We start from the raw sequence: 12785 nt of genomic DNA on the forward strand, positions 1-12785 counted from the left end.
GAGTAGCTGAGGTACTCGATCGAGTGCCCCCTTACTCGATCGAGTATCAAGGTTACTCGATCGAGTACCCAACAGGTCAGAAACTATTTTTAAAACGCAACACACCCTTACTCGACGAAGTAAGGCCTACTCGATAGAGTACCCAGAGACTCATAAATCCATAGTATTACAGTCTTCCCTCCTTAAAAAGAACTTCGTCCCCGAAGTTCAACCCATACTCAAAAACAAACATACTAACTCGATCAAGACACAACAACGTGACTAAGAACTCTAAACAAAACTCCAACCCAAACATGAACTCGTAACACCAACTCCACTAACTATTCCTACCTCCACAACATGGCTCACTATATCGTATCAACTCCATTATATCTCTCTCAACACTAACTCCATACACTACCAACTAGCTCCGTAATATATCATCCAGAGCCAATCCAATATCAAAATACCCATAACATCAAACGGAATGTTACATTCTACCACCCTTAAAAGGAACTTCGTCCTCGAAGTTTATCACACTCATAACCTCATCATCCAACTGTCAACACTAGTGAAATATTCTCACACTCCTAAACATCACACTATTACAAGCACGACCATGGCCTTTTAACAACATCAACCACAAAATATACAACTTCCTTCTTTATGCTACACCAACACTCTACTGCGAATATACCACCATATGCACAACCATCAAAATCTCTTTTATCGCATCCTACTTCTCTTAAGATAAATGTTACGTCCACGTAACTCACTAATACTAAATCCTAGCTATATCGTCTCATTATCCTCATCACCACCGCATGTCAAATATAACCACCTATAATCTAAACACTCGCCATGCATATATCTACGACTCTCTTACTTAAACATTTCTCATACCTCAACTCATTCGGCACACCACCTAACCTATACCATAAAACTCGTAGCAAAATCACCATACGAACTCTCCATTATTACTGCAAAACAACATACCTCTCTATGTAAAGCACCTATCTCGCAAAAGCATAACTCACGATCCACACTCGTTACGTACACTCACACTAGATCCTCATGTTCTTTCCTTCATTACCGCAAAACTCATACACAACTTAACATGACCCTAATACCCAACACCCTACACTCACTGTCCCAAAAACTGATTATGAACCACGTGCAGCGTCCAGATTAGTATAACACATGTTCCACTAATCACTTACCATGACTATGTCTAACGCCTCATCTTAAAACAAGGTCAAAAGTACCGTAACAACTTCTGACAACGGTGTCTCATCAACATAATGTCACTATAACATGACAACAACGAAAACATATACAACTCTCTTTCATTTCATACTCTACCCTCATTCCAAAACTTAACTGGTAAGAAACATTGATAACAAAAAAACTGTCTATCTGTACAAACTGTCTATGTATGACTGGTATGTACTTTCGAAACTCGAATCATAATCATCCCGCCTACTCCACCACAACCGGTGACGGCATCACAACACCACCACCAACAGCCACACCGCAGTGCGAAAATACCCGCATCACAACACTAAATATCGTGCCCGGATCACCACCCGAGGCACCATAACCACATCGATAGTTATCACAATTTACACAATCCCATAAGTACTAACTCAACATAACTTCTCGAACAAGAAAAACTTACTCAAATCCACTTTACTAAATCACAAAGCAACATATTATATGAATTAAACAGATAATAACCTCATGAATATCATCCCCTTACCACATCACGGAATAACATATATCATGAATACATACAAGTATAACCAGTCATGCCAGATCAATAAAATTATTACCTTTTTGAATATCATTCAATTAAATTACCGTGTCCAACATATATTATAGAACATTCAGATAACAACATTATAACTATCACACCATACCACTTCTCGTGAGGTCACAACCTCACACCAACATTTATATACATCTTAGACCTATAATCACATCCAACTAGTCAATCCCGATCACGTAAGTTACCACTTTATAAAAGTTACCTCTCACCCGAGCTTAACTCGTATGCCCCTCATAACACGTTCTCCCATTCGCATAACCATCAACTCATGCCAAATATAACCATACTAGTAATACTCAACTACTAACAACCGCCTCATATAACCACACCTTATACTCTCTCACAACCATACATAGCAATCTGGTCTCTGCAAAATCTACCTCTTTAGAATTGTTACCTTTCTAATATACCATCACCCTTAACCACTAGTCACAAACTATAACACTACCACTGTCCGGACATCAAAACTCTTACACTCATCTCTAAACATCACAATTTCTTTCCTATCTTTGGTTAACATCCCAAATAATGAACATCGAATCCATCAACAAAATTACCTCAACATTTTTCCCAATACTATTCTTAATTATGTCATCATCTAACTCTCCACCAAAATCTCATATCATGCAGATATTCTATCAACTTCTTACTTTCCTTAATCCCTCAAAACTCAAGACTAATCATGTTATTCTGTAACTCCTATATAACCATTAATTCAATTCCTCATGATAGTATCATGGATCTCGACAATTCCTTACTTTTATCACATAACTCCGGTGAACATTTTCTTAGTTTTACTCCTCTCATTTTTTTCTTTTTACACTCGACTAAAGCAATTAACCATTCAACTCCTTATTACTTCTTCCTAACTCTTTAGTGTTCCGGTTACTTTCTCATTGCTCCAAAATTCCAATCCCATTATTTCTTATCGATCTTATCTCACTCTTCCTTACCATGGGTCCCTTCTCATCACTCCACTCACTCACACTTGCCACTAATTTGTCCATAAAAAAATCAATGTTTAATGTTCAAACAATTACATCTCCCTTTTGACATCTCTAGAAATCAAAATTCTTTTTATACCGTTAATTGCCCAAGGAAATCACACATTAGTTCGTCTCTCGATAACACAAATTTCCATACTCAGTCACAATCTGCAAATCCACGTCGCAACATGTCTCCATTAAGTTCACTATATACAACTCTTCTCAATTGCTCTAAAACGACCTTTCATTACATATATTCTTACTCAACGCTATTTCTAACCATCTCCCTCCATAATTCGTTATACATCTCAGGTTGCTACTATCCACATCCTTTCTTTCAATCTTTTCATTCTCACGTTCTTTAAACTTACATCATCCCTTTGCCCACGTTCACTTACATTTTCATTACACAACATACAATCATATCCCTCATCTCGTCTCACACAACATGCCCTATGCCTCAATTAAGCCTTACCAATCTTCCTTTTCTTTTTCCTCTACCGATCACAACACATATAAATCATGTCCTCCCCACCGAACTCATACTCATCATAGGTGTCACTCTTTACATCATAAGATTGGGTAACTTACGCATCAGGATCAACATACATGTAAAACGGTGCATAAAGAAGCAAATTAATACCTTTAAATTAAACATAATATGCAACGAATGTTAAAAGATAAGCATATGACCCAAAACAGGGGTCACTAGATCGAGTACAGGCCACTCGATCGAGTAAGTGACTTACTCGATTGAGTAGGTAAGATCAGAAGCACGTAAAACAAATCACCAGGGCTACTCGATCGAGTAACTGAGGTACTCGATCGAGTGCCCCCTTACTCGATCGAGTACCAAGGATACTCGATCGAGTACCCCAATTCTCAGCACTGTCCAATTTTCGTAAAACAGTCATAGCTCACTCGTTGGTCGATTTGGGCGTGTGACCTATCGTTAGAATCGTAAAAGGACAAGCTATCACCTCCAATTGGAATCACATCAAAATCATTTATGAATCTCAAGTTATAACAGTTTCAATACAACTTTGCTGTAATCAGGCGACATAACTATTTGATTTTTACTTCCAAACAACTTAGACAACAACCAAGCAAACAAAACCAATCCAAAACTCATAAAACCAGTATTCCTAGTCATATGTTATTATCTTCAAAAGCCAAGCAACAAATAACTCGATGCACATATATCATTCAACTTAGCAATCACATATTACCCACATGTTTTTATTATATAACTTTACGTAAACAAAATTACAATTATATGACATCAAGTATCATATTCACATGTTACTAGCATAACAAAATTATAACATCTCTTCCATCATACAACATGCTTTAAAAAAAATATCTTATTATCATGCAACAATTATCATTTTTTCCACCAATTATTCATGCTCTTACTCAAACTTTCAGCTATATAAACTCGTACAACACTACCAACAACATATATGTATACATAACTCTATGTATAACTCAAATCAAACAAATTTTCCTCCCGTATCTCTATAATGCCATATCGTAAAACAACTATCATGCTATCAATCAATAATTTACGAAATCACATCATCACCATCTTTTCTACACATTCCCATTCTCCACATACATACATCCACTGATTCATGCCACACATCACCATATAGGTACACAATTCACAAGATAAACACATAGCGATCCCGACTCATATCCCATGGTGACCGGTTCAACATTGTAGGGCGAATTCGCGACTTTAGGACGTCTCCCAAGTCTTTGCATTAGCTCCTACAACCTCTACCCCGGGTTCATTTTAATTGACTCCCTATATTCATTAAATTCATTGGTTACAGGTTTCAGGATCGTCGCTCTGATACCATTTGTAACACTCCCATACTCCAAGTGCCTTACCAGGACCACTCAGGTATAAGGATGTCACCATCTCGGTTACCCGAGGCGTGATATTCATAAGATAATAATGAAACAACTTTAAATTATATAACTTTAGTGAAAAGTACAACCAAGGCCAAATCCCTAAATACGGGTACAAGTTCTCAAACCAACTGTCTAAACAACTAAAGGCAAAGTTTATAAAACTACTAAGCTACAGCGGAAGACTTCTATCGTCGACAAAGGCACATCCCAAAGAATCCCGATAACTCAACTCAATTACTGCTCACCATCCCCGAATGGATCACCGCAGGTTTTACAAAACAACAACCGGGGTCAGTACTAATCACACAACTTATATAGATCAACAATACGATAAACAGACAGCTTACACCTTCACACACACACAATCACACCAGTCCCATCAATCTCAATCACCGACTGTCCACTGGACCAGCCCTGCCAGTGGGGGACCGCAGCCGTACCCACCAAATCCCCGCTCCTCATATTGAGCGAATTCCCTGTTCATTAATGTGCACATCCCCTTCCGTGGCGGGTTCCTCGAAGGGCGAAACTAGGGCGTGAAGCTACTCCTTCAAGTGACCCCACTCAGCCGAGGACACACCTCGAGAACCAGAGACAAACAATCACAATCAACAAACCGTCACAATACAATTACTATATTATTCAATAAACCACAACACATCAACAATCATCCCATTATGGGACTAATACTGAGTAGGAAATCCTACCTGGAATGCAACACAAACATCAGACGATCTAGCAGCTGTCTCAAAACCTTTCATCTACGAACCCTTCTCCTATACACATAATCATATTATCACTACCACATCAACAAAAACATAGAAAACCCCCAATCCCAAAATTAGGGTTTAACCAACTCTAACGAAACAGTATAAAAGTTATATGTAAAGCTTACCCTCGACACAAGGATCACAACGGTGTAAAGAACGATGAAATACGACACCTCTAGCTCCGGGATTTGCTAATGATGCGATGATAGACGAACTACGTAACTTTTTTTCTCCTCACTTAGGTTTTAGAAAAGATAAAAGAAACTAAGAAAAGTGACGGACAACCTTTTATACTTATCTCGCATCATTTAAGAAAACCCGACAAAACATTCTCCGTAAACCGGCTACTCGATCGAGTAGCTGAGGTACTCGATCGAGTGCCCCCTTACTCGATCGAGTATCAAGGTTACTCGATCGAGTACCCAACAGGTCACAAACTATTTTTAAAACTCAACACACCCTTACTCGACAGAGTAAGGCCTACTCGATAGAGTACCCAGAGACTCATAAATCCATAGTATTACAGCCTGTCCCTATTGAGGTTGCTCCTCTGGCTGCAGTGGCTCCTAGGCCACCCATGCCCAATACTTCCACTGTAATCTGCCTTCCCAAGGGGTATGGCTCCAGCGGGGTGCCTCTCTAGCCTCACATGGAACAGTTCCTGCTCCCTACTCCTGTCCATTCTCTGGGAAATACCCCTTTTCTATCTATACTGGGTGAGGCTCCTGGACGCGCCCTGTAGGTACCTTTTTTAATTCTCTTTATGTTTCACTGGTCCATTCTGTTTGTGCTGTTGACTGTTCCTCTTGCAGGTTTTGCGGGATGGACTGTTCTTGCGCAGGGAGGTTGCCAGATTGATGGGGGAGGTGAATAATCTAAACATCAACCTGGGAAAGGTGGAGGCAGATCTGGTGCTGGCTAAGAGGGAGAATGAGGCTGCCCAGAAGAAGCTGACTGAGGAGAAGGCAGTTGCCCAGAATCAGCTGGATACTGAGAGGAGGGTGGCAGAAGGGCGCATGGAAGAGGCTCACACGGAGGTGGAGCTACTGAAGCACCTACTCTTGGACTCTACATTGGTTTCCGCCTGGGAAACAAAGATCAAATGCATCAAGGAGTTTGAGGCGGGTGAGCACTCCAACTGGGACCTTGCTGAGGAGGAACGGTTGTTCAATACTGCATATACAGTCAAGCCTGACTTCAGCCTTATCAACGACTTACTAGGTGGTGATGATGGAGAGACCAGTGCTAGGACTGAACAACCAGCTGTTGCGTCAGTTGAGGAGGTCAGGGAGGAAGCCCTCGTCGCCCAGGGAAGGGAAGTTCCATCTGGAGGTGAGGCTACTATGGAGCCTAACATCCCTGTGGATGTTCCTGTTGATGCCGCCCCAGATTCTGCTGCTGCTGCATGGTTTAGGCATTTAAATTTTAATTTTTTATCTTGATGATTTGTTGGGCGCCCTGTGTAGTGGCCCATTGTAATCTAACTCTTGGTGCCTGGTGGTTTTGGGCACCTTTAAGTACTCTTTTGTTTTTGCCTCGTTGGAGGGGCAACAAATATTTTCTTTTCAAGTTCCCCCTGCTGAGGGGTGTTTAGGAAAATTTCGTTTTGTTCCTTCTATTGTTTTGCTAGCAATTTTTCGTTCTTTCTGTTTGTGTGCCGGCTTCGTACTTGTTGAGGTGTCTATGGTGGTTCAGGGAACTTTCAGTCCATCAGGATGCTCAAATCACTCTGTTTCGAGCACGCGCACATTGGGTACTTCCTGCAGGAGGAACATTCTGCTAGTTCCTGTTCATCAGTTAGCCTAATAGGACATTGCCTTAATATTCAACTTACCATATCTACATTCAATCCAAAAAAAATGATAAACTTAAAAATGGAAGCAATTTCTTAAATCCAAAATAGTTTAGGGAACACAAAGTGTGTTCCCACATAATTTTTACAACAACTTAAAAGAAAGAGAGTTTCATTTTGGCTGTTTGAAATACTAAATACGCTGCTTCCACATTTTGCTCCTTGTGACACCTATGAAGTTGACACCAAGGGAAAATAGGAAAAAGGGTTTTGACTCAAAGGATATGAAAGATACGTTAGAAGTTGTCATTTCCTTAGTAGTACCTGCTGAATTCAGGAGACTTAGCACGTGCGTACTGAACGAAAGACCTTGCCTGGTGACTTAGTTGTTCCTGCTGTCAAAAGAGATGTTTCTGTTAGACCAATGCAGGTGGTACAGTCAGGCGGTACGAAACAAAATGATTAGTTCTTTGTGTATGTACCTTATGAGAGAGTGTGATGTGGCTCCAGCAAGTGGGTTCTGGGGTTGTTCCCCTCGAGCGGTTGCCGCTTAATCAAAGACACTTTTAGCAAGTTAGTTCATGTTCTAAGGTTTCTGGAGTACTGAATGTTAGGATTCAAGGGTCCTGGGATGTACCTGTTGGAGGTGGAACTCCTGAGTCCTACACCTAGAACCTCAGACATAATACTTTTTAAGGTGAATGATGTTCCAGGATCTAGGGACAACTTCCCCATTCATAGTCTCCAACTTGTATGCCCCATTACCCACGACGCCTTCTATGCGGTAGGGACCTTCCCAGTTATAGGGGAATTTACCTGCACTCTGATTCTTGGTGTTTGGGAATACCTTCATGAGAACCACGTCCCCTACCTATACGTTCTCAACCATACATTTTTGTTGTAACTCCTGGCTGCGGTCTGCTTGTAGGCTACCATCCTGATTTGGGCACTGGTCCTTGGCTCGTCAATGGTATCCAGGCTGCTGGCCAATTCTACATGGTTCCTCTCTTCGGTGGCATTGGCATACCGATATGTCGATACTTGTACCTCAGAAGGAATAACTGCCTCAGCCCTATATACCAGACTGAATGGTGTTTGACCTGTTGCCACTTTGGGGGTGGTTCTATCAGATCACAGTACGAAGGGGAGCTCATCTGCCCAGTTGGTTCCTATCTCCTTTAGCCTTCTTTTCAGGTTGTTCATGACTATCTTGTTGCTGGATTATTCCTGACCGTTGGACTGTGGATTCTTAGGAGTAGACTTAAACAGCTTGATGTTCCACCTGGCGCAGTAGTCTTCCGTTCTGTTGGATATGAATTGTGAGCCGTTGTCACATATGATTTCTGAAGGGATGTCGTATCTGCTGACTATGTTCCTCTTGATGAAAGATATTACATGCTTCTCCAGGATCTAAGGGAAAGCTTCTGCCTCTATCCATTTAGAGAAGTAGTCCGTAATTGCCATTATGTATGTCCTGTTTCCAGAAGCACGGGGTAATGATCCCACAATGTCCATTCCCCATTTCATAAAAGGCCAAGGCGAGATGATCAGATGCATATGTTCTGCTGGCTGGTGGCTGACAGGGGCGTGCCTTTGGCATTCTTCACATTTCTTGACGTAATCTATGGCGTCCTTCCTCATGGTAGGCCAGAAGTAACCCTGCCTTAGTGTATCGTAGGACAGGCTCCTACCCCCTGTGTGATTTCCACAATCACTACTGTGGATATCACACATCACTGCCTGTGCCTCCTGTATGCTCAAGCACCTCAGATAGGGTCCTGCCAAGGACTTCTTAAATAGGATACCATCAATGAGTACAAATCTGGAGGATTTCATTTTGAAGCTCCTGGCGTCTTTCTGGTCAGGTGGTAATACCTCATCACGTAGCCGACTAATGTAAGGCTTACGCCAATCATCAGTTTCTTCCTGGGGTGTGGTAGTACACAATATCCCTGCTTCGTATGTCCATTGGGTGGTTGCAGCCTTACTAGCATTCTATTGTTCATTCTAGCGTATGACAGGTTTTATGACATGTATAAATGATATAGAACCCACTGCCCCTGGAGTGAAGGTTGCTCCCAGGGTGGCCAGATCATCTGCTTCAACATTCTGGTCCCTTAGTATCTGCTGGTTGTGGAAGGAGGCAAAGCGGAGTTTGAACTCCTTCGCCACTTCCAGGTAGGCTACCATTTTAGGATCCCTGGTCGTGTATACTATATTCACGTGGTTGAAAATCAGTTGGGAGTCACTATACACCTTGATGTGGTTGATTTGCATTTCTAAGGCTAATTGGAGTCCTAAGATTAGGGCCTCGTATTCAGCCTCGTTGTTCGTTGCTTTGAACTCGCACCGTACTGCTTGTATGATCTGTTCCTCATGAGGTGATTTAAGGACAGCCCTACCCCTGCTCCCTTCGTGTTGGATTCCCCATCAACATGTAATTCCCACATATGCTCCTCTTTAGCCTTACTTAGGGTCAAGATTTCACTGTCGGCTTGTTCTTGAAGGGTGGGACTAAAGTCTGACAGAAAGCCAGCTAGGGCTTGGGACTTTATGGTTGTTCGGGGTTCAAATTTCAGGTCGTACCCACTTAGGTGGACAGACCACTTAACCATTCTTCCTGACAGTTCGGGTTTCCTCATTATGGTTTTCAGAGGGTAGTTGGTCACGACTGAAATTTATGTGACTCAAAATAGGGACGCAATTTGTACGAAGCAGTAACAAGTGCTAAAATGAGTTTTTCTAGGGATGTGTACCTGGTCTCTGCAGTTAACAGAGACTTGCTTATATAGTATACTGGTTTCTGCATACCTTCGTGCTCTCGTACCAGTACAGCGCTTACAGCCGCCTCTATCACTCACAGATACAAGTATAGTGGTTCTCCCTGTTTTGGCTTGGAAAGAAGAGGAGGGGTGCTTAGGTACTGCTTGAGCTCCCCAAACGCCTTTTCATGCTCCTGCGTCCATTCAAACTTCTGATTGTTCCTCAGGATGTCATAGAACAATCGGCACCTGTCTGAGGACCTTGATATGAACCGGTTTAGGGCTGCTACACGTCCTGTGAGCCTCTGTACGTCCTTTGGCTTCTGAGGAGATTCTAACTGGAGTACTGCTTTGATTTGCTCCGTGCTTAAGTACTGCTTGAGCTTTGATTTTCTGAGGATCGAGAAGGTATTTTCCAAGTGGGACATGTGTTGTCCTGCCTTCTCGGATTTGACTACCATATCATCAATGTAGTCTTCCATTGTTCTCCCTATCTCCTCCTTGCACATTCTGTTCACCAGGCGCTGATAGGTGGAACCAGCATTCTTGAAGCCAAAGGGCATCACATTGTAGGAGTACAAGCCTCTGTCAGATCTGAAGGCTGTTTTCTCCTGATCGTTAGGGTCCATTTTTATCTGGTTGTACCCGCTCCAGGCGTCAAGGAAGGTAAGTAGCTCATGCCCTGCTGTTGCGTCTACCATGGAATCAATGTGCGGCAGGAGGAACGAGTCTTTTGGGCAAGCTTTGTTAAGATCTGTGAAATCAACAATGAAATACAAAAAGAAAAGAATGTTGTATTTGTGTCCAATAAAGGGTTGATAAATTTGCAACTGAAACTTGTTTTGAAAAGAAAAGAAATGATTTTCGGAAATGGCAATCTTTCCCGAATTTTGCGGAGAATTGTTTTGCATTGGATGTGGTTTAGTGGATTGGTTAGATGGGGCGACTACTCAACCTTTGGCCCTACATTTCCTAAAACGGTGCTTGCACCAATACCTTTTCACCTAACCAAAGCCCCGTTACAACCCGTTTTTCTCTCTTGCATGTGCATCGTTTTAACACTTCTCTTACGAATATTGGATGGAGTACCACATTATATTGCGGCCATGCTTCACAACTCGAGTTAGGAGAGTTATTTTTGTTACTTGTGTCTCAAAAATCACACCGTTGTTTCATTGAGTGACTAGTGAAACCCGTGAGTGTCGGTACATGGGTCTCCTTCGGTCAAGGGTTTGATATGGAGTTGAATCTTGTGTGTCTCGTATCAATCTTGGGAGTATAGCGACGTACTTCTCTTTTCCCCGCCTATAATTTGTTTCTTAGGCATTCGTGCGGTCAATATTGGTTACTTGAGCTAGATTTAGGGGATAGATACCTTGGTGAGACCTTGAGACGGCATCCTCCACTAATGACTTTCTTTGTTCGGTTTTGAGAAATCCCACTTGAATGAGGCAAGTGTTTATGCATTTTGATTGATTCATTCCCATGCTTTACTTGGTAGTTTAGTGCCATTTTGAATCAAATTTTTGTATCAAGACCTTACTTGCCTTGTAATAGGGCACCTCTCCTCATGAAGTGTCTAATTGTGAGTTGAAAGGGCTCCGGGTGAAGCTAAACCCGATTCGGCTATTATAAATAAAGTGTGCAAGTTATTAGTTTTTTATAAGGGTCCTAATCTTGTTTAGGTTACTTACTCAGGGATGAGTAACACTCAAGTGTGGGGAATTTTGATGCGTGTTAATTTGGTTAGCATTTCCTCCCTTTTCACGTGCGTTTTAACGCATTTGGGGACGATTTCTTTCCCTTTTGTTTTCATATTGTGCCGTTACTCCCATATTACTTGTGTCCATCTCATTTTTTAGATAATTAGTCGGGATTAGAGAACGGAAGCAAGAAAGGGGTCCCAAAGAGCTTCCATGGGAGAATAAGTGAAGGAAATGCAGAGAAGAGTTCTCTGCTGGTAGGCCGGAAGCCGGCCAGCCGGCAGGGAGCCTCACTCTATACCTCCTACTAAGAGAGAAAGTGAAGAAAAGCTGAGAGATTTCTCTGCCGGTAGGCTAGCAGCAGGCTAGCCGGGAAGGAACCCTCCCCTTATGCCTTAGAAGAAAAATGGAGATTTTTAGGCCAAAAGAAAAATAGGCGCGCTGTCGACAAAGGTACCAGTAGCCGGTGGCATGGCATGGTATCCAAGAAGAAGAAGAAGAAGAAGAAGAAGAAGAAGAAGAAGAAGAAGAAGAAGAAGAAGGTGTATCTCTTGCCCGTAGGCCGACAGCCGGCCAGCCGGCAGAGACACCAATCAATACTTAGCCAAATTTTGAAGGCAAAAGAAGTTAAAATTAAAAAGGGCTCACTGCCGGTAGCCGGCATAGAGCAGCAAGACGCATTTCAGCTCCTACCCCTCATTTGTGACCAAATGTCATGGAAGACTTTATATAGCCCCTTCATAACTCACTTGTACACACAACCCTAGACTACTAATTATTTCCCAGTTTATGTTAAACTTTCCATAATCAAGCACTAATCTTTCCTTAATCAAACATTAATTACTTAGCAATTTAGTGTAGATCTAGTTTAGTTCAATTGTTTACCTTTGTTATTTGGGTTTGTACTTCCATTTATTAATCCAAAGGTTCCATCTTTCTTAAGTATTGGCATATTTCTTTTCCTTGTTTGCTTTAGTTTTCAATTGTTTACATTTTCATACAATCTTTAGTTGTTGTTTGAATCCATTTAATGTTTATTGCCATG

Source organism: Silene latifolia, chromosome Y, assembly GCF_048544455.1.
Source record: "Silene latifolia isolate original U9 population chromosome Y, ASM4854445v1, whole genome shotgun sequence".
NCBI lineage: Eukaryota > Viridiplantae > Streptophyta > Magnoliopsida > Caryophyllales > Caryophyllaceae > Silene > Silene latifolia.